Genomic DNA, 22968 nt, shown 5'->3' with positions numbered 1-22968 from the left:
ACTATACGGTAGCGAGACATGGACTTATCAAGAAAAAGATAAGAGTAAAATTAACGCAATTGACATGAGATTCATGCGCATAATATACGGGAAAACCCTGATAGACAAAGTAAGTAAGGAGATAATTCTAAAAGAATGTGGTGCAGAAGAGACGCTAGTAGACACATGGGAAAGAAATCGGTTAAGATGGTTCGGGCATGTTGAGAGAATGCCAAATGAACGACTAACGAAACAAGTGTATCAAGGTAAAGTAAATGGCAGTGTGCCCGGAGGTAGACCGCGGAATGAATAGTTAGAATGTGTGAATGAGACCCTAGTTAGAAGAGACATAAGAAGTCACAGAAACACGAGAGTCTGCATGAAAAAATGCATGGACATAAAAGAAGCTAGAGAAGTATGCCAGGACAAGAAAGTATGGCGGCAAATAGTTAACAAAAAGAGTGTCAGTAGAGTGAATGACGCCTGAAACAAAAGACCTTGGCTAATAATGGACCCAAGTGGGGAACCTTACATAACGACTTCGTGAGGTTCTTCGCTTGGGGTGATTGCTAGAGAGATTGATCAGCAACCTGGGTCGTAGCAGTGCTGCGGAACGGACGTGTTATTTACTTAAATAGCAAGAGAATTCTAGATCAATCTGAAAATCTCTATCCCTTCCACACACTACTCCTTTCCCCTACTGAGTGAGTCACACCTACCCCGAAAGGGAAATGGCTTAATGTTGTAATAATAATACTGCCAATTTCATTTTGGACTCACAGCGTATTTAGTTTTACCTGTCGAGAGCTTTAGAAGGTCAACTCGATAAAATAATGAATTGATTGAAATTGTTTTAAAAATATATATTGATAATCAAGGTTTCCTATTTAGTTTGATTCACGAATATACTGCTAAAAAGTAAGTATATGCATAACTTAAGTCATGTAGCACACGACAATAACCTGTGAGAGCCAGCAGAGGGAAAACCTAGATTTTTCTGCCTAGACAATCTGGCTGGGGCTGCGGCCTCCCAAGAGGCAATATTTAGTTTAGGCATAAAGAGGCAATATCTACCCGGTTCCTAGAATATATAACGTTGAAATCTAATATTGGTCATATCACATCAATTTTTTTGGTTAATTCATAAAGAAGAAAAAACAAAAATAAATATTTCAAGTGAAAATAAATAACATACATTTGAGTGTATTTATACACATTACATTTACAATTCAAAATTTTATTTTCTCGAATTATCATTAAGTATCAGAATACCGGAGGGTCAACGCCACTAGCAATTTAGACGAGAGGCCCTTCACTAGAAAATCGATTCTATGCATTGAGCTGCATCAGTACGATTGATTCTTGTTGATTCCGCCTGAGTTTGGACATTCTGGAACCCCTCAATCCCCCAATGAAATTCACCGTAGCTTCTGTTGCCCCCCCCCCTCTCCTGCTAGGGGAAGCTTTAAAATGAAGCCTTTGTTCAATTTTTGTTCAATTATGAATAACTTTCAACATAATAGTTATTTTTAACTGTTCTAGGGCTCATTTTGCCGAACTTCTACTATCTTTTTCAGATGTAACGCGTAAAAGTATTTTTATGTTTAACTAATAGCGTATTCGTTTATCCTGCAATGGTGTAGAGCAAGAACCCTCCGATCGCTCCGTCTTACTTCTTCTTTCTCTCTCCGACCTGCGTCAGTTCAGATCGGAGTGTACCGGTGCAGGAATTTGAATTTCAGGACTATATTTCACGGCTATATTTGCGATACTAAAATTATGGAAAATAGTTTTAATTTTCTTAAATTTACAATTTGGAAAATTTTCAAGAGATAAAAAGTAGCTATCCTTAATTAAAATCGGATAACGACTTTTGACTCTCTATACGACGGAACAAGGTTCTTAAGTTTGAGGTCACACTAACGAATACATTTGACAAAATGTTTGTTAATTTCAAATAAAATTTGACTTTGAGTACTCGAAAATATATAGAATTTTTATTGTCGATTACAGGTTATTCGATCTCAGCTTACTTAGACAGTTTTTATTTTTATTTCAAACGGTTTGAATTACAAATATTAAGCATAACCTCAACTTGACTGAATGTATCATCTGATCGATATTTCATACACTTTACCTGTTTCTATCAACAGATACTAAATTTGACCATTTATACTGCTGTTCTATAGTTAATCATGTTAACATTTTAACCCTGAAAATGTACATATTACGTTTAAACAACCATTTATCTCTGTGTATTAGGCGCAGAATTTCGTCTCTACATATCCCCCTCCCCAAAAATAAAACAGCAGTAATTCTCAGCGTTGAGTTTCCTCAGCGTTCTCAGGCTATGGTAATATTTCTTATGGCTCTTTTACACCTTCCGTCAATCAGTCGTCGACTGAAAAACATATCGAAATATCCACTTAAACCTCCGGAAAATTGAGTGAAATCTAGTAATATTTTATTAATCTTTCAGTGAGTTTCAGAAGATAACGAAAATATTACTGTACAGATTTAACTGAATTCACCGAAGTTGTGAATGTATATTCCAAAATGTTAGTCAGTCGATGACCAATTGACGAAAGATGTAAAAGAGCCTTTAAAGACACTCCTTTGAAAACTACGTCGTAACGTATTGCCCCCCCCCCCCTCTAAATATAAGAAAATCCTGAAATTTTCATCTTGATTTATAATTATAAAGAATAGATGCCAAACAAAATATTTATGCATTGTAGAGTATAACACATTGAAATTGAGTTTTTAAAAGTATATTTGAAACTTCAACATTGAAACAAGTAAACCTCCGCCAGCACAGACTTATCCCCCCTCACAGACCTCGCGTGATAATCCACTCCCCCCCCCCCCTGATTCTCAGGTATTATATGATGGCCCCTAATAATTAAAAATTAATTTGCAAAAAATGAAACGAATTCAAGGAAATTCAAACGAATTTAAGAGCATTCAGAGGGAATTTAATAGAATTCAAAATGATTCAAGAAAATTCGAAACAATTTGGGTAAATTCAATAGAACATTCAATTTAAGTTTATTCCGAAATTCAGAATTCAAGCTAAACTCAAAGCAATTGGCCGAATAACTAAAGTTGATTTCAAAATAATTCCAGGCGATTACAAAACACTTAAAAAGACTTCAAGAGAATTAAATCAAATTCAATTGAATTTAAAAACAGGTGTACAGTGCATTTAACTCATCGAGAAGTACATTACACTCGATTTTTTTTTTAAATAAAATATGTTGTCAAATTTTTTCCATGAGCTACCACTGCCTCTAATAAATCTCTGGAAGAAAACAGACTTCCCTTTTTTTTGAAAGACTCTTTGCTTATTTCGAGGTTAGAATCGTCTTCGATAATCGAATCCTTCACCTTTAGGACGAAAAAAGTGAATTTTCTTGCTGATGTCCATTAAATGGCATCATTATCCGCTAGAGCAGCTTTTTTGTCGTCCCCGCTATTCTTATAAGTGTAAGCGAGGGAGGCATCACAATTACTCTGGGTGTTCGAGAAAGGGCCTTGCCTATCAACTTGAAACTCTTTCTCAAGGTTTCTGTTTTCTCTGATGTTTGACAGTAGCAGCGCACCGGGAAGCCGATACGACGACGACGTCCGACAGTCTCTCGTTGTGAGAGGATTGGCTAAGATGCTGACTAGGATTCCACGGTAGTCGCGGTTTCTGGTTGGTTGGTAAGTGGGACTAGCGGGGACTCATAGGCAGGACCCCTCCTACGAGAAGCCGCAGTCGGGCTCGAACTCCGAACCCGTTGGAAACCATCGCGTTTAGAACGTTACCAACTGTTTTTCAGTGCACTTAAGGCCCAAGTTTGCTTCGGGAGAGCGACTGGACACCGCAAAAGACAACTTCGTTACCAGCGTCAAATTGCTCTTGTTGTTTCCCCATTCAAGTTTTTGTAAAACCTCTGTCGATCCGATTCTAATTCGAGCTTCGGCTTCACCCTTGTGCTTCCGAGAAAAGTGAACCTCTTTTCGTGAATTCTGATTCATTACGATTGCTGACAGCACCTGTGAGAGTGCAGCGAATTGCAGTGACAGCAGGTACAATAGATTATTGCCTGTGAATCGTTTTCTCGCCACATGGAAATAAGTTTGTCTCTCTAACGTTCACAAACAAAAGTCTATAGTGACAAACTATGTGCTAGTGGTTCTACAATCGACATTTTCAGTGATGAAACTGTACCACGTGGTACAAATTAATTATTAGTTCAATCACGTATTTTTTGTTAGCATTGAAACATTTTAATGTGAAAAAGTCAAAATCTGAATAAGTAAAAAGCTATTAATCCAAGTGGCGCAAAGTCGATTACCAATTTTTTAGTACAGATTTCAATGTTGGAGTAGTTATCAATAATTAATCATTTATAACAAAATTCTACTATTTTGCTAGTAATTTTTTTAAATGCAAGGTCAAATCGATACTAAATTAATTTGTAGACGAATTGGTACTATAAATTCAGATCAATAAATAAATTCAATCAGTGATATTGCGTTGTGAAGCTGTGGAAATGCTTACTGGTTTGATTAAGGGATAAACAAAATTCGATAATCTTTTTTTAATTTAAATATACAAAAGGAAAAGAGAAACATTACTTTTAAAGGTATAGAAAAATTACACTCAGTAAAAAATGGACTTTCTTTGGATAGTTTTTTAAATATTTGATTATTATCATACAATAATTTTTGTTTTTTGTTTGCTATCAAATTAAATTATTCCCACTGGCTCAATGTTTAATAACATGTAAAATTGTATTTTGAATAGACGAAAAACGTGCTGTAACTTGACAAGTGAAATTCACTTGGCTATAGTAGATAATCACGAATAATTTAAAATACTAATATATGTGAAGTAATTAATTTAATTCAATTAATAGTTAGGACTCTATATTTGTTAATTAATTAAAATCAGGAATAATCATTTTAGGTATATCTGAGCTCTTAATTAACGATAATCAACTGTTGGTTCATTACCTCCTATAAGGTGGTCTCCCCTATACAGCACTTTAAGAAAATCACATAATTTCACGTGAAAATGTACTAACAATATACATTTTTATATGAAGACAAATCATTTCATTATTTTGTCAGGAAGTTGTCAATAAATATTCGTGTAATTGCATAGCAACTTTTGTAATGGGCATTTGTAAAACACGATTGAAATTTGAATATATTTTCTCTGAAAATTTGTTAATTTTCAATAGTTTTTATGATAAAAAATTAGCTAATAAATTCGCTCATTTGTGTATATAACCGCTATAATTCAGATTTAAAGAGAGAATATTGGAAAAAATATATATTTTTATTTTTACAGCTGTTTAAATGTCCCAGGTAAAGAGTTATATATAGTTTATATATAGTGGACAAGACAATGGTATTTTTCATTAGCTTTATAAATAATTGTTCCGTAGAAAATAAATGAAGAATATTAGTGTTTTGTTCACTATATCCAAAAAGTATATATAACTTTTTCACCTGGACTAAATAAAATTCCGGGCCAAAAAGCGTATAGATACGTGATATGTTAAATTCATATCCTGAAAAATAATCGATTGTTCAATTTAAGATAAGAAAATTATGATTTAAAAAATCTGGCATCATTTTTATGAATAATTTGACACGGAATACAGCTTCCATGTGATTCTCATATTTGATTTGATTGTAATTGCAAACTATTTGCACATAAACTTGATGCTCTAGATTGTTATACCAAAATTGCATTCTCTTTGTAATTTATATGCAAATTAAGAGCATTGACTTCATATTTTCATATTTTAATCTCTTCATAAAAAAATCAAATCACCTTTTAAAACATTGATTGACATCTGAAGATATTTTCTTTTCATATGCTATCAACTCAGCGTTGATTTTAATTTCCTTGGTTTCACTATACCGTTAATATTCCTTTGTTAGCGAGATGGAATTTCGTCATAAGAGTGCCTAATAATTGAAGTTCCTGTCTTAATTTGGGATGGAAAAAATGAGAAACATATTTTCGATTTGAATTCCAAATTCGAAATTAAATTTTCATGTCTAACTTTTCTTGTCTCTCACATAAAAAAACGGTGGTTTCACTAAAGTTGCGTCTCAAACAAAAGCTGGTATCATTTAGAATTTGAGCTCCAATAGATACCTGTAGAGAGCCAAAGGGTTGATTTAGAGCGCTCTTGAAAAGCGCATCAACACGCATTCGCAAAGGAAACGCTTGCAAAGTAGGACTGGTAAGTTAGAAATCGAATTACAGTTATCGATCAATGACTTGAGACGAAAAGTTTCTTGCATGGGAATTTGTCTGTATGTTGACAACGTTGCCACATAACCTGCAAATTCTATTTATCAAGTCATTATATCTACTTTAATTGCGGTATTATTTTATAATTTAATTATCTTCATTAAGTTATGTCCATCAGAGTTCGATTATAAGTGAGTTTTAAGGTAAACATTGTGTTATTAATTTAACATAATATCCAAGTGTGCAAAGCGAAAAATAGGTTCTTTAGAAATAGGTTTTTAACCTACACTATTCAATCGGGCCTTAAAATGCAGGGAATTTATCCGAAATATGCGCCAATAGGTAAATTCATACCGACAAAGTGGGGCCTTACCTCGTGTAACGTTACATGTTATTCATAGGATACAAATTTAATAATTTTTTTTAATCTGCTGTCAATTCTTGCATAAATACACGAAGATGAATAAATATTTGTGTCAATGACAAACTTTTCTAAATGAGTATCTTTTCCTCATGAAAGCTTCCGGCTTCGTGGTTTGTGAATATTTAACTGATCCCTTTAATTACTGATAATAGTTTTATGCGAACGAACGGTTTAAGTGCTCTTTACGTCACGAACATTATACTCTTCGCTTTGAAGTGCCAGTCAAGCGTAGAGAAACTGCAGTTCTACATAAGGGCGGCAATTGAAATGTTATTTCGAGAAATATCGTGTAAAATCACGGCGAACGTAGACATAACACCGCGTGTGCAGCTATGTAAGAAAATTTCTAAAAACTTTTGCAGTGGAATCTAGAAAAAAAGTTTACTTGAAAAAAAGGGAAGAAATGATTTGTTACAGAATTTCGGTTTTTAATTTTCCTGGCTTTTCCAGGCTTCAAGATCAATGGAAACATATAATTGTTTTCAAATGTTATTACACTGGAAAAAGTTCTAGCTTTGAATAAAAAACTATTTGTTTGCCATAATAGCAATAATTGTGTTTTTGAACCCAAAAATGTTCTGCATTTAATCGAAACAGAGATCTTTAAACATTTTGCCAGGACAACAAAAGGTTTGCTAAAAGAACCAATATTTTGTTTGGAAATGTCAAATATTTGAAATTTGTACCTACATTTTATATTATAAATTATGAATTAAATTAACAATAGAATTACTGAAGCTGCATAGTATAACTTCGTAAAGAGTGTATACTAATTAATAATAGCTTGTTTTCTTAGTAATTTACGATAACTTTCTTCATTCCTTTAAAATAATTGTAACACATCTACATACGACAATAAAGTACGGAAAATTATAAAATATAAAATTTCAGTTATGTATTTCTATTTTATCGAAATCAGTATCTACTGAAAAAGTTGGACACTTATTGTCTTTGAAATGAAAAATATCATACTATCATGTCAAGATTAAAATGATTGTAAAAGCAGATGAACTGAAAAATTCTTATTTGTTAAAAAAACGTTGGCTACGTAGACAAAAATCTGTTTGAACTAAGAAACAAATATTTTTGCAGAAATAGCAAAAAATTATATTGTCTGAACCAAACATTTTGGACAGCGTTTAATTTTTTAACTTATACATATTGCAATTTTTACCAAAATTCCATAGTAAATTTTATTTAATGAAATTTGAAGCTAAAATGTAAACATGTCAACTTATTCCATAAAGCGGTGTAACTTCGCTCATATGGGGAAAATTCACTCAGACAATACCTTATGTTTTAAAACTCAATATGACTTCCTAGAAGAAACTTCCTCCTTTCGATTTTATTGCCATAAAATACTATCATTATAATATTATGGTCAAAGTCAAAGTAGGTGATATTCAGCGATATAAATAAATTCAATATTGTTTCTCTTGAGAACAAAAAAATGTAACTTATAAACAAACGAGAATCATTTATTTTCCTCCGTAGGAAAGATGATATTGAATTTAAAAAAAAAATTTTGTGTTACATGTTCGAAAACTTTAAAATCAAGAATTGTTAAACTACTGAAAACAAAAAATTCATAGTAAAACTTATGCAAGCATAATAACTCCATTAGCGGGAATCGGACTCGAGTATGAAAATAATATTTTAAGCTAAAATACGTGTCACTGGATTACGAATAGTTAACCTCCTTCGACTTTAACGACAATACCAATACTTTGTTTTAAAAATAAAATCCTATTAACGAAGTCGTTAGAATATAAAATTGCTGGAATAAATTCTTTTTACTGCTTATAAAGATCCAAAATCCACTTAAATTCGATTGTTTGTCCACCTTTCTCACAAATAATTATAGTCTCGAGTTGCTGTAAATAGATTTAGATGCAAGCCGAATCTCCGAACGTATGAGGCGAATAATTTATTCGCATTCTCACAGGGTTGGTATCATGTTGGTGCAGTGAACCCTTTTATTGCTCTAACGGTAATCCAAGTAACTAGCTAATATCGTTTTCGCGTGGCAATCGCATAACGCGAACCGAATGATGGATCGATGTAACGGACCTTTTTCAAATTGGAGCATTCCTTCGTGCATTTACTTGATGGTCTCCGCGAAGTGACGCGCCGTGTCTGTTCGAAATGTTGATCCGCTCGAACTACGAAGCGAAATGCGAAATTCGCGAGAAGGGAATTCGCAACAACACAAAGCGTGTTATTAGGCGCGACTTTAGACAAAGTATTGCAGTTTATTTTATTGTAGTTCACGCAAACCTATCGAAGACCGAACTTCATTGACTTTGAAAGGAGGATATGCCTGTGAGTCAACTATAGTTCTCTTCATTAGATAATAAGAGATCGGTGGACTTCAACAACAAATGCCTGTTTTCATTTACCAACGCGTTTTAAGGATATCGACAATCAGATGTTCCAATGTCTTTGTGTTTTTTTTTATATAAAGAAGAGACTTGTAGATAAATAGCCAAGATGGTCATAACAATTTTGTGAAGATGCTTTGTGCTGAAAGATATATTAGAAGAGGTATCTAAAGGATAGTAGATTAGAATAGTTAAAAAACATACACTTTTGAAAAGTACGGTGTATCTATTATTGATTTTTTTCCTTCTAAATTATAAAAAAATGCTGTATTAATTTAATTTAAGGGAAATTGAAGTACACTCAACTCCCAATAAGAGAACCTTCGAGTTATGAATTTCTAGAACTCCTGGCCCCCGCAGTTTCGCAGTGAGAGAGGAGCCCTGTGGAGTCTAGACCAGTGATTCCCAAACTTTTTATGCACTATCTGGGCAGCGGCAGGGGCCCCACCCTCAAATTTTTTCACAATACTGGAACCCAAGTGAGACACTGGACGCTAGTCGTTCGTGCTCGGTTGCTTGCTTCGCTGACCTTTTCGTTGTTAGAGAATTAGAGCCGGTTTAGAAAAATGAAAAGTTGGTTAAATATTAATCAATAGAATTTTAATAAGTTCCGTTAGATTTGTTAGATTATCAAATAAACGTTAAAAAAAGGTAGAAGAAGATCGGATAATAACTTCAAGAGTTATCGCATTTTTGTTGCATTCACAAGATTTGTAAATATTTCATTTATTAGTCCGGATATTAACCGATTTTCAAAAACTTTGTTTTCATTTTCTTTAAATTATATTACGAAATTGATTCTGCCAATTAAAATTTAATTGAGCTAAGTCTATAATTTCAGTTATTGCAAGTTCATAACAATGAAAGGGTCATTTGTGGTAGGTACACGAAAGTCGAGGAAAGTAGCCTTCTGTTCGCAGCGGGGAGCCTGTCTCGGAGCCTGCCTAGCTGCCCGGCCCGGGGTGGCATCCCCCTGCCGGCGGCAGCCTCATCGGCCGTTGGCACTAGTTCGGGAATCGCTGGTCTAGACTCTTAGAGATATTTGCTCAACTAACCAGCAGCGTAGCCACAAAGGGACATAGAACGGTAACTCACCCAAATCTGGTGCCTAATAGGTTCTACGCCCCTGAAAGTTTACGTTGGGATTCTCAATTAGTGGTTCCCAAACGGTTTTGAAGATTTAATTGACGATATGACTCAAATTAATAGAGTTAAGTGATTCAAACATGCAATTCAAAATGGTTTGTATACTAACGATATGGAAAATTTACAAACAATTTTTTTTATAAAATGTACTAATAAGGTAATATTCCGCATTTGAGATAATTTTCAGTCTCAAATTTATTCCTCTGAACGTAGTTGTACATCTGGGCATCTAGATTCTAGGGGAATGTATCATTTGGAGACTGAATTTTGGCTCATGCCGAGAGTTGTGGAGTGCTGAACCGTGCTGTCAACCACCTGAACGTTGTTAGAGTAACTATTCGCTTTGCGATATTAGACTAAATAATTGTTAATAAGGAAACTAATTGAAATAATATTAACCTAATTTTCAACTTTCTTTCAGTTAACAGTGCGTACTAGTCACTTAGAATAAATTATAACTTCCTAATGCAACTTCTAAATGTCAGCTTAGTCATGGCCGTCTATATTTAAACTAAAGTCGGGATGTATAGAAAAAGTCATGACCGTCTACATATACAATTAGGTATTTTCACTTCTACCACCAGCTAACTTCACTTTGTGGAATACAGAAAATCTAGAGGAAATTTCTTCGAACGAACAGGCATCAATTTAGATGCAGGCGGTCACGACTTAGTTCTTACATTCCGCCTTTGGTGGTTTGAATGTCATGTCGGTTTTGACTAACCTAAGATTTGAAAATTATACTACGCCAAGTACAATTTTTAATTCAAGACGCTAATAGTCACTGGTAAATGGGAGGATATTAAAAGTTAGGTAATTATTATTTTAACTTACCCGCTTATTAACATCTATTTCACCCACATAACGCCCGACGAAAGGTGACTATAGTTTGCAGACGAAATTTCACGTTGCTCTGGATGAGAAAAAACAGTCTCTAAATGATGCTTTTCCCCTAGATTCTCATAATGAATCTGTGTGAAGTTGTATTTGGTGTATTTTTTATATTGTTAATTCATAAATTTTTTCAAATTCTAGAGGAAATGAAACGAATACAGAGACCTAAATTTAAAATCACCTACCTCTGTTAAATTTAAAGATATTCTTGATTAAAGCTTTAGTGCATTTCGGGGAGCACTAATAATATACTCTAGATTTCCTAAAATTTATGCAGTTAAAAAATAAATGTGCCTCGAAATGTAAAAAAAACGGTGTTTTTTTGCACCAAGCTATTGCAGACGTTAAGGTTTTATGAAGAAAAATATTACGACCCCGAGTAAAAATGCTTCGACTTGAGCCCAACTTGGTTTTGTCTTGAGTTCGTCTCCAAGACATCGATGTCTGTCTGCGTCTCAGAACTGAGTCGAGACATAGACCTTCGTCTTACTTTTATGACAAAGACAGGTAAACCGACGTTTACTTGTCTCAAGACGACCCTTGTCTTGGCTCAGATGTTCGAACCTTTTTCGACTCATAAATAAGATTAAAATTGATGAATGAAAAATTACTTATTTTTCATAAAAAAAGCAGACTCTGTGGGTTTGAACGAGTATATCCCCCAAAAATTTTCTTAAAAAAAATAAAAATGGTAACTTTGTAGATGGATCTCCTAAGCCACTAGAAATACGTAAAAACAAACAGCATTTTCGGTATCATCGTCAAACAAGTATAATCCAAATGAAAATCCGTCCATAAGTTGATTTAAGATAAATATTGTATAAAAATAGACAAGATTGTTTGATCATTAACAAAGATGAGCTTTTATGACAGTCAGAATGACCCTTTTTGTTTGGACAGGTATACACTCGAAGTTAAAAACCGCTCGTGTTGGAATCATAAATATTCGACTCAAGAGATAAATTTATGTCTTAAGGCATAGAAACTTGTCTCCAAGACATAAAATGAAGTCTGGCTCCGTCTCAAAACTGAGACATGCTCAAGTCGAACTTTTCGACTTCAGCATGTCTTGATTGGGGACAATTCAAGTCGAACTCAAGAAGAAGCATTTTTATTCGGGACTTTATCATTTTCTTAATATTATAAAAAATATTAACACAAACGGAGAAAAATATATACTAATGTCTCAAGAGTCCTATAATAAAACAAGGACAGAAGAGTCTTTTATCTAGACAAGGTAGATCAAGGGAAACCTGGAAATCAAGGGAAAGTTAGGGAATTCTTTTGTTCAGGAAAAAATCAGGGAATTTTTATTTAAAAATGTTATGATTTGGTGTACAATTCCACCATTTTATTAAAAAATCATTCTCTTTGGTTGAAAATTCAACTTTTTTTAAAATCGTCGATTTAATTCGAAAATCCGCATGTTTGAGTATAAATTTAATCTTCTTTGGATAAAAATACAACGATATGGTTAAAAGTTAATCTTCTTTGATTGATAATTTAATTATCTTGTTGAAGATTTGCATTTTTTGTTAAATTCAACTATTTTTTATTGAAAATTAAGATCTTTTTGGTCGAAATATTACATTATTCATTAAAAAATTATATTTTTTGTTGAAAATTCAACTGCTTGGCTTTAGGTTGAAACATTTTGTTAAAAATTCTTTCTTTTGTTAAAGATTCATCATTTTAGTTGAAAGTTCATGTTTGGTTGAAAATTCGTGTTTTTATGGTTAAAAATTAATTATTTTAACCAAAAAATAATTAACTATCCCAGCTCAGAATTCATAATTTTAGTCAAAAATGTATCTCTTTAGTTGAAAGTTTAACTACATATTTAATTTAAGGTTCCTCTCTTTGGTTGAAAGTTGAACTATTTTTTTGTTTAAATCCTCTGCTTGTATAAATTACATTTTTTAATTGTTTTTTATTCGACTGAGATACCAAATATTATAAATTTGGTTGAAAACGTATTTCTGTAATTTGATGCCTTGACTCATTTCGACATGTTTAGACTCGGAACCGAGTGAATTTCATCGTAGAGCGTTCATCTTTTGTTCTAAAGAATTGCAGTAAAGAAATAGTTCTTGACTTTTATTTTATATTGTTGATGAGAATTTTGGTGGTCAAAAACGAAATAAAACCATTTTTTCTTCATTTTCAAATTGGTGAAAAATGTTGAACGTCATAAGCACAGGAAAAGATTTAATTTGTCTCATATAGAAGTATAAAAAATCGGAGTAAAAGTTATTTCTAAAATCATAAGCATGTTTAGTTATGGCTGTTTTAGTTTCACTTTTTAAATAGATCTTTAATGTTCCATTATTTTCGAAATTGCAGTTATGTATGTGGTATTTTGGTGTAAAAGTAAAGGACCACAGCACATAGCTTTCCAGGTAACAGAAAATTAAGATAACTGCAAATAATGCCGCATGCCTGCGTACAAAGCACATCTCCATTCGCGGTGCTGCCCTCTAAGCTGAGCTTGAGAAATCGTCGTCCCAATATTTTCGATATAACGTCTTTTGTCTCTCTATAGGACAGAACAACGTTCTTAAGTTTGAGTTTATATTGACTTAAATACATTTGACAAAATGGCGCCAAACTGATTGTAAATTTTAAATAAAATTTGAGAGTGAGTAACCGAAAATAGATAGAATTTTTAATGTTGATTACAGATCATTTATTCTCAGCTTAGTAACCCCGTTTTTATTTTTGATTTGAAGGTTTTGAATTATAAATATTAAACATAACCTCAAACTTGACTGAATGTATCATCGGATTCATATTTCATACCCTTGGTCTGTTTTTTGTTTGAATATGCACAAAAAATATGTAAACCCTGAACATGTAAATGTTAGATTTGAAAATTTATTTTTCTCCGTGTATCTGGAAAAATGTCATCCTCTTCCTGGCGGTGAATAATGGTTCCATTGACAAAATTCTTCTCTCCGAAACTTATGACAGAAGAAAGAATCTCCATTCCCTAGGAGGCACTAGCATACGATAAAATCTTATTAAATATGTTTGTTATAATAGTAAAAGTTTAAAACAGAAAGTGACTGGGGTTTTTGAGTATACTGTCTTTCAACCATATTTATTAATTTTAAAGTGTTTTAAAATACTCCGTCGGATTTAAAAGAAAACTTAAAGTTCTATCAGATTCAAAGATAAAAAAATAAAATATCGTATATAGGACATATCAATTTGAGATTAATTGTATAAAAAATTGAATCGATCTTGGTAGACTCACAGGTGTTATAGGAATGGTCAGTTGAACTCACTTTTTCGCCGATTGTACGTGTTTACAGCGCGGTTAAATCTCTATAATGTTAATTTACAAACCACAGGTTACCACAGGATAAAGGTTACCGATTAATGTGGTTACTCGCCACAGTGGAGCATAGTTCAACGGTACGATTGCACGACCTCATATCTTATTAATGTATGCAACAGTATATAAATATACCTATTTATTTCACGCCACGTGCCAGAAATTCCAGATTACTGTAAACCTTGAATAACTGCCTTCTTTCTGATCACATAATTTATCAAGATAAAATGCCTACATAAATATTATATCGACTGAATTTCCATAATAATTAACAATATTTACAATTTGTCTTAACTTCAATAAAAAAGTTTCGAATCTATTAAAAAAGTCATAGGAAGGACGGAGGATAGGAAGAAGAGTGTCCATGAAAATAATATAAAAACTACAAAGAAGTTAAAATGTATTATTAAAAAATCTCTGTACACAGACCTCTTAAAATTAAAAGTCAAGTAGTGATAACTGTAATTTGGTGATTGCATTTATTTTTTTTTCAAGCTCAATCGGCTTTAACGAACACATTCTCGTCGCGTATCTCGTGCTTCGCACTCGATTTTGTCAAAAATGCAAACTTTTCTACAATGTATTCAACACTATTTTATGAAATATTACCTTTATTCATTTTATCAATAACTTTATATTATTAACATTCATAATATGCATTGGTATTGGAACAAATGTGCACAGTAAAAAAAAGGATCAATTTTGTTGCAGAGTATTTTGCTCCAACGACCATTTGACTCTCGAGATCATAATGACCCGTGCAGAAATCGTCCGATTTCAAACGTAATACCGATCTGGCCCCGGTCGGATTTCCCGATCTGGCCCTGATCGGTAGAACTCTGTGGCCCCTACCTGGGCCCGACCCGGCCAGACCGATTTCCTACTGAAACGCCATCTCCATGCGCTCACAGAACTAGAGCTCCTTGATTTTTTCCGGTAGTGCAGTGAAATTTGTATACATACTACTCGTTTATAATATTCTAGCAATGATTAAAAATGCATAAGGCGAGTAAGTCACGTGTTCGAAGGCATTAAAAACAAGTCAGTAGACCTCGAAACCTGTGCAAGGAAGATGAGAGTAAGTAATTACACTTTGCGAGCAAATTGAAACCTAACCCCAAATAAATTAATAATTAATTTCATTGTTTTAGGTAAAATTAGTATATTTACCATTATATGGGTCAAATATTATATGATGAAATTGATCAAGTTATTTTATTTTCAATTATTATTAAAGAACTTAAGGTTTTTCGATTTAATGTAGAGTTCGAATTATGAAATCTATTTACAAGAAATGAATTGCAGTATGCCCAAAATTGTAATGTTTTTAAATTATAAGAGTAAAATATGTGATACAATCGATAATGTTATTGAGACTTTGATTTTGTATTAATAATAAATCTATTACAGAAATAAATTATGGACCAATTTTCATAACATTCCAGCAAGAGCTAGTTACTCAACTGCGCATGCGTCGCAATCGGAATCTAATTAGTTTCGCGCGAAGTTTAAAATGATAAACAAAGTTTTTTTTCTTTTTCATTATAAACATTGACATTTCAAGTTATAAAAACGTCCATTTGTTCGAAATTAATTGATAGTAATAAAAATGATTTAAATGAATTATTTAAATTCTGTAAATAATATTTAAAATAACCAGAAATATTTCATTCAAAATTTTTCATTTTTGTTTAAAAGTTGTTTGGTCTATATTTCTTCTTAACCGATTTAAAAAAATAAAACGATCTAATAAATGATAGCGCAATTTTTTGGCGAAAAAATTATCTACAACCACCTTCTCGAATTTTTCAAGAAGTAATGCAATTAGCAGGAAATTGAATTTATTTACAGTAAAATATTATAAATCGTAAATGATAGGTTATTTCCCATTGATTTTCTTTGAAAGCATTCGAAAATGTCAAGTTGTAGGGAATCTTTTTGCGAAAAAACTTTCTCTAATTTTTTAAAAAGTTTTAGAGACAACATTTTTTTCAAGAAATTGAAATTCTTATTTAAAATATTTCTAGTTATCATCCATTTTTTTCATAAAAAACAAAACTTTTCCTCGGAACTGATACCATCCACAATAATTTTACAATAATTTTACGTTTTTCAAAAGTATAATTAAATTTTGTATTCTGAAACCTTTTCTTTTCGTGCCTGTCGTACTTTAATTTTAACTTAAAATAACTGAATTGGAAATTCAGAGCATTAAGATGGCCTTCGAAGGGAGAGGACCGTTCGATACTTTCGAGTTTACTTATATTAAATCTCCATTTGTGAAATTCATGAATGGATTATAATGAGACTCATCGTGTACCGATCGGACACCGATGGGACACGGATCGGGTTTCCCAATCAGGTGTCCCGACCTGGCCCCGATCTGGGCGTGTGTTTCATCCGCGGCCTGGCCCCGACCAGGATTCCCGATCGGGACCCGACCTGGACTGGTCTGGCCCCGATCGGGGCAAGACCGAGATTTCTGCACGGGGATCAGTCCATTCGGATCAATTTGATCTTATTTTTGGTTCATTTTACAGACTAAACAGAATGGCTGCCAATTCATGGCGCCGGTGTCATAGCGACATATCCTAAAAATTGTATCAAACCGCACATAAGTGACAACTACACTTAACAGGTGATATTTTCTAATAGTATATATAATAAAGTATACTGCACGATCAAAAACCATTAAAAGCTTGCATATGAGATAAAGAACTCTAAGAACTTCAGCCATCTTGGTTTGACTTCACACATGATCCCGAATCAGATCATTATGATCTCAAAAGTAGATCATTCACTCCGGCCGATCAAAATTCTGTTGAATTCGGTATCATTTTTGTTGCATATCAAAATGATATTGATTTCGGTATCATTTTGAACACTTTTTTTTACTGTGTGTCGTCACTAACTTTTGTCTCTTTATTTTTTCTCAGATTGTGTCATTTAACTAAAAATGTAATTTTTTATTTTCAGTGTTTTTACGAATTAAATAAAAACTACCCGTCCTATAAAAAAGTGATTCATAACAATTTGTAGACCTTTTTTGAAAAAACAATATTAGTCTGATCATCTTTTTACGTATCTTGCAGAGTTTTACCGAAAAAAAATTTTCGATTATTTTTTATGAGATCAAACTTAAAATTTTCGATGTTTCAAGTAAATTCAGAATACTTACTTATAGTATACAAATTTTATATTTTGACAGATAAAAGAATATCACACAATGTAATTATAATAATTATACGTAATTCAAGTCCAAAAAATATTCAATCTCATAAATAAGTGAGGCCTGGCCAGGGGGGCAGGCTCGACAAAAATATTATTTACAAGTGCTTAGTTAATACACGTGTGACAAGTTTCGTCGATAAATGAAGAAACTATTAAATATTATTATTCTCAATCCGATCGGTATGCATGTCTTTTGTATTAGTACGGTAGAAACATTACGTGAAGTCCGTTTTTAGTAGAATGTTAACGAATCAGAGGTTATATTATAGCTTTCTCAATTTTTGTTCAAAATAACTTATGCTTCTTGCTGGATATGTTTGAAGGTAATTTTTCCAGTACATAAAATACAATAGAAGCAAACCATCATATTTTCTTATCTTTAGATGTTTTTATTTTCATAAAAAGCTGCGGTCGGCTTTCCCCTCAGATGGAGGCAAAGCCGACGAAATACAGCTTGTTAGAAATAATTAAATTACCAAATCATTGTTTTTTTTTTCATGTGATTAATACTTATAGAAATATTGTTTACAATAATGTAGAACTCGAAATGAGAAAAAAATGGATCAATTCAACATCTTGTTAACTTTAAAAAAATCATTGACTATTAACTGGTTTATGCCCCCCCCCCCCCCACCACTATCCTCGATAATTCAATTACAAATGAGAATCGTTTGATATTTGGATGACAGTTGTACTAAAATGCACTGAAGCTCTGGTTAAAATTTTGAAACCTTTTAGAGCTTCATAATCGAAAAATCAATTATTGAAAATAACATGTGATCTTATGGAAAGACGCACATTTTGTGGTATATACAAAGATTGAAAAATAAAAAAATTCTGAAATAATTCTGAAATATATAAAATGTTATTCGAAATACATATCTGCTTTGAAAAGTATCATTCAGAGTCTAGAAGAATAGAAAAAATTATTTATACCGTAAATGTATGACTGACGTTAGCGAACTGAAGATATGACAACGTCGCATCCGTTCCACGAGCTATAGTTTATGCGGGAATTTTGAATAACACGCGTGCTCACACACGACGTTGCCAAACTTATGACTGTGATTGTGTGATCCAATAACATGTCGAAGCATTCTCTCAACTGACTTGCTACGTACCGAGGATACTTCCTTAATATTTGTAAATGCTATAACCCGTTTGGAAAAATTGAGGGGGCCTGTATGGATTGCTTTCAAGCCTTGTGGAATCCATGAGGGCAATCCAGGCGATTCCTCTCATGGCAACGACATGCTAATCCATAGGGATGCAACATGGGCTTCCCTCATAGATCCCTCATGGTTGCCATCATGAAGCCCACTTGTTTTCTTTGCCAGTGCTGGCACCTGTACTGGCATATCTCTGGGATGACAACGCTATTTTGTACTGGGCTGTCAGTGCTGGGCCTGCGCTGGATATCTCTACTAGCGCAGTACTGTACTAATAGGAAATTCATAATAGGGGCAGAACTGCGTCAGTGCTAACTAGTACCGTACTGCTGTTAACGATATGACAAAAAAGGTATTTAAAAATAAATATTAATTGATTGCGACTATTTTGACCTTAAATATTAATCGTCCGATTTACAGTGAATACATATATTACATTTTTAAACATTATATCATAAATAACATTTCTAACGCTACGGGGTATCGAATCTACATATCTATAAAAAAAACCACTGCGCTAAACCGGCAAGTTGAAACTCGATGAAAAAACCATCGTTATAAGCTACAGTTTAGAAAAGTCAAAGAACCAAATTTTAACCTTTCTTTTTCTAGTTATTTATTATTATACGACGTTACGTAAATGTGAAATACACGAACTGTTACCAGGAATATCAATAAAATCATTTTTAAATCAATAATTTAAATCGATTACAATTTTTCCTCAGGTAATATTTCGTTTTTTCCCCGTTGTAGACTACTTTAAATCCTTTTAAAATAATGACAGAAAATGTAAATTTTTATGAGCATTCAAAATTTTACACTATTTTACAACATTTATGATTGACATAAAATATAAATTTTTCTGAACCTTTACAATTTTTCATAAAGATGGAACTTAGAATTTTTTCTTAATAAAGCAGGAAAAAATTTGTTTTCGGGACATTTGTATTTATAGTTTTTCGAAATTTTAGAACGCATGAATCATATTTTTAAACGTATTTTTTATTTCAATTTTTTAGGATATAAAATATTTACGTTTTGGACTTCGAGATTTTTCTGGTTGATCCGTGAGGGTAAGCGAACTGTGCCCTCGGAGATTGGGGCCCTCGTACATTTCCCACGCATGGATCACCCTTGTGGGCCCCTGCGGGGGGTCATCATCCTACGCGGCCTGAACGGAGCTTTTTCCACATGGGAACTCTAATCATTTTTTTTAAACCAAAAAAATGGTCTAAAAATTGTTCAAGAGGCTCTAGCTTTTTCAATTATAATCCAAAATGGCTGGATAACGGACTCATCCTTTCTTCTTTCATTCTTTTTAAAGTGTTTTTCCTGGCTCCAAGCATCGACATTTAATGAAATCAGTAAAAGTCATTTTTACGTAAAACCAATACCTTTTAATTAATGAGAAATTGAGAATGTACAAAATATAAACATAAAAACGTCTTCTTCAGTACAAAATATGAATTAAAAATATCCACAGAAGAGAAGTATGCCAGAACAGAAAAGTATGGCGACAAATAATTAATAAAAAGAGTGTTAGCAGAGTGAATGACGCCTGAAATAAAAGACCTTGGATAGAAATGGGCCCAAATGGGCAACCTCACATGACGACTTTGTGAGTCTCTTCACTTGGGGTGATCGCTAGATAGATTTGTCAGCAACCTTGGTCGGAGCAGTGTTGAGGAAGGAACGTGTCGTTTAAATGAACAACACAGAAATTCTAGACCAATATAAAAAAAAATCTACACCCTCATCCTCACATTACTACCTTCCCCACCATGTGATTCACGCTTATACCCAAAAGGGATGCGGCTTAATGGTATAATATTAATAGAAATAATAATAACAGTAACAACCAAATGCTAACTAAATGAATAAGTAGAAATTGAATTACTACTAACTGAATTAGTAGAATTTTACTATGAATGGATTAAATCTACTAATAATGACAATAAACGCACTGATTACTTTCTTAATTGAGTAAACTTTAAAAATGCAATAAGAGGGAAAAATTTTTTTATTCGCTTTCAATTTATGAAGCCAATGTGAAACATTCTATTACGGTAATAACAGTATAAAATTTAAAAAATGCACAGTAGCTCTGTAACGTTCGTTATAAAAATATGAAAAATAATCAAACGCACTATATTCCAAGTAATTACAGTTCATGATGTATAATCAAGCCTTCGAGGGGATAATTGGGTGAATTGGCACAGAAAGCGGTATCAGGAATACGCACCATACATTAAATTCTAACAGTGTTTGATATCTGAAGCCAGGTGCATGGTGTCCGTGACCCTGAAAATGTATTGCATTCACGGCTTTAAAATTTGAATAAATGAACCAGCTGCCTCAATTGTGTCGCTCTTTAAATTTCAATCCAATTTTTAACTCCAGAGTTAATGCTCATCTCTTGGAAAGAGAGAAAAAGTTAGTGGGAGTCTCTTGACCAGATAAAAAGGGATTTTTAAATTTAAACACTTTAAACAATTTAACACAAATGAACGAAATTTCAAATAAAATTTCATTCCTTCTTTATTCTTATGTGTACCTCTTTCAATTCCCCTTACGTTTTGTTTTAATTTTTTTGATTGTTGTCATTATTGAATAAATGTTTCGATTAAAAACCTTCAGATATATTTAGATATCCTAGAAAACAGTTCTATAGATAACTTTCTGCCTCGCAAAATTATCAGTCCTATACGATAGATGCTTTATCGCTAATCTGCGATTTATGTGGTATCTTCTGCATCTTAGATTATTTTCTCTGAGATTATTTGATAAAAATGCTTATATCCAAAAAAATAGTTGGGACGTTTTGTTTTGTAACAAGTAAATTAATATCAATTCTAAAATCTCCGGTTCGTCTCTCTTCCCACGTAGTTTGTAACTCGCTTAGGCTCTCTCGTATCTCATTGCAACTTCAATGGAAACGAGAAGAGTAACAGAGCGCTTGGCTTCCTTAACGGTAACGTTATTTTTCCCGTGGCAAGACCGGACTCTCCTCGATTAAGGCACGTTTCAGTTTCGCGGGAATTTTGAACAATTTTCTACTATTCGAGTCTACGACAATGACCCATCCTTCACTACACGCCTACAGTTTTGCCCTAATCGCAGAGCTCCAACACAAAAGTCGAAAAAATCGAATTCCACTGTTACCGATTTCTCAGTATCATGCCGAAGGCCGTATTGTATATAGGTGTCTATAGAAACGCTCTACGTGGAAGCTCATTTACCTGGTCAGGGTTTAATGCCTTCGATAAGCAGAACATTTCTTCAGGCGAGAAAAACTAGGAACAAGAATTTCTATTATGTTTTCTAATCATTTCAATGATGGTTCTATTCCGAGAAAACTTCTCTCTAAATGAGTTAAAATGACTAATTGAAAAGAAAACATCTTTAAAACTTGAGGTAAAATTTTTTTTGGTGAAAAAATCGAAGGATACAAAGAAAAGTTATTTAATCTTGTTTTGCTGAAGGTTTTTTTTCATAACGTTTCATCACTTATTTGAACTTATTTGATCTTAATAATTCCGGATTAAATATTACTACAATTAGAAGAGATTTACAAAAAGCCGCTGATCTGTTTATTTTATTCATTTAAATGACGATCGAAACTGAGCCTTACGTGTACTTGAAAATCTCTCGAAAATATTTGCCAAAAAAGTACTAAATGATTGAATCGAATTTAATTAGTTCAAGCTGGATGATGTTGATCTTAACGTGGTTGAATGCAAATCGCTCAATACTTTTTTTGATCACCATAATCCTTTACAAAGAACTTGTTCAGGGTGGCCTCTGTTTTTATAATTTTCGTTTCCCGGCTTTCTCCCGGTTCTCACAGTATAACGCATAATTGCTCGCTATTTAGAAAAAAATATAAAATCCCTTTGCAAAACCCACAGCTTTTTTCAAATATGACCGACTGCGGAATCAGCAAAACATTTCGCAAAAAAATCTATTGACTTTTGAATATAGTATAACAAGTAGAATACGGAAATTTCTGTAGATGAGTGCCAAAAGTGCACGTGTTATACTGTATCTTCGAACATAAAATATTCCCACTTCCGGTTGCTTTCGTTCATTTAGCAACAATTTAGAAGCTAAAAGACACGCCAATTATGAATTGCAGAAAATTTCCC

At 33.1% G+C, this 22968-nt stretch overlaps 2 protein-coding genes across 5 annotated transcripts in view; one reads left to right on the top strand and one right to left on the bottom strand.

Annotated features, from left to right (window-relative positions):
- The window catches only part of LOC117179102 (elongation factor-like GTPase 1), a 495923-nt gene that overhangs the window by 279560 nt on the left and 193395 nt on the right, over window positions 1–22968 (bottom strand). The gene's annotated exons all lie outside the window — the stretch shown is intronic.
- LOC117179103 overlaps window positions 3706–22968 on the top strand; it is a 195249-nt gene continuing 175986 nt past the window's right edge. Inside the window, exon 1 of one of the 2 annotated variants that reach the window (XM_033370770.1) lies at window positions 3706–4053. The gene's annotated coding sequence lies outside the window, so the exon portion shown is untranslated. The remainder of the gene's footprint in view (window positions 4054–22968) is intronic. The other variant, XM_033370768.1, reaches the window with a different exon arrangement.

The sequence above is a fragment of the Belonocnema kinseyi genome, chromosome 8 (genome assembly GCF_010883055.1).
Source record: "Belonocnema kinseyi isolate 2016_QV_RU_SX_M_011 chromosome 8, B_treatae_v1, whole genome shotgun sequence".
NCBI lineage: Eukaryota > Metazoa > Arthropoda > Insecta > Hymenoptera > Cynipidae > Belonocnema > Belonocnema kinseyi.
The sequence above is the reverse complement of the archived record's forward strand: the minus strand, read 5'-3'. Positions and strand labels throughout refer to the sequence as shown.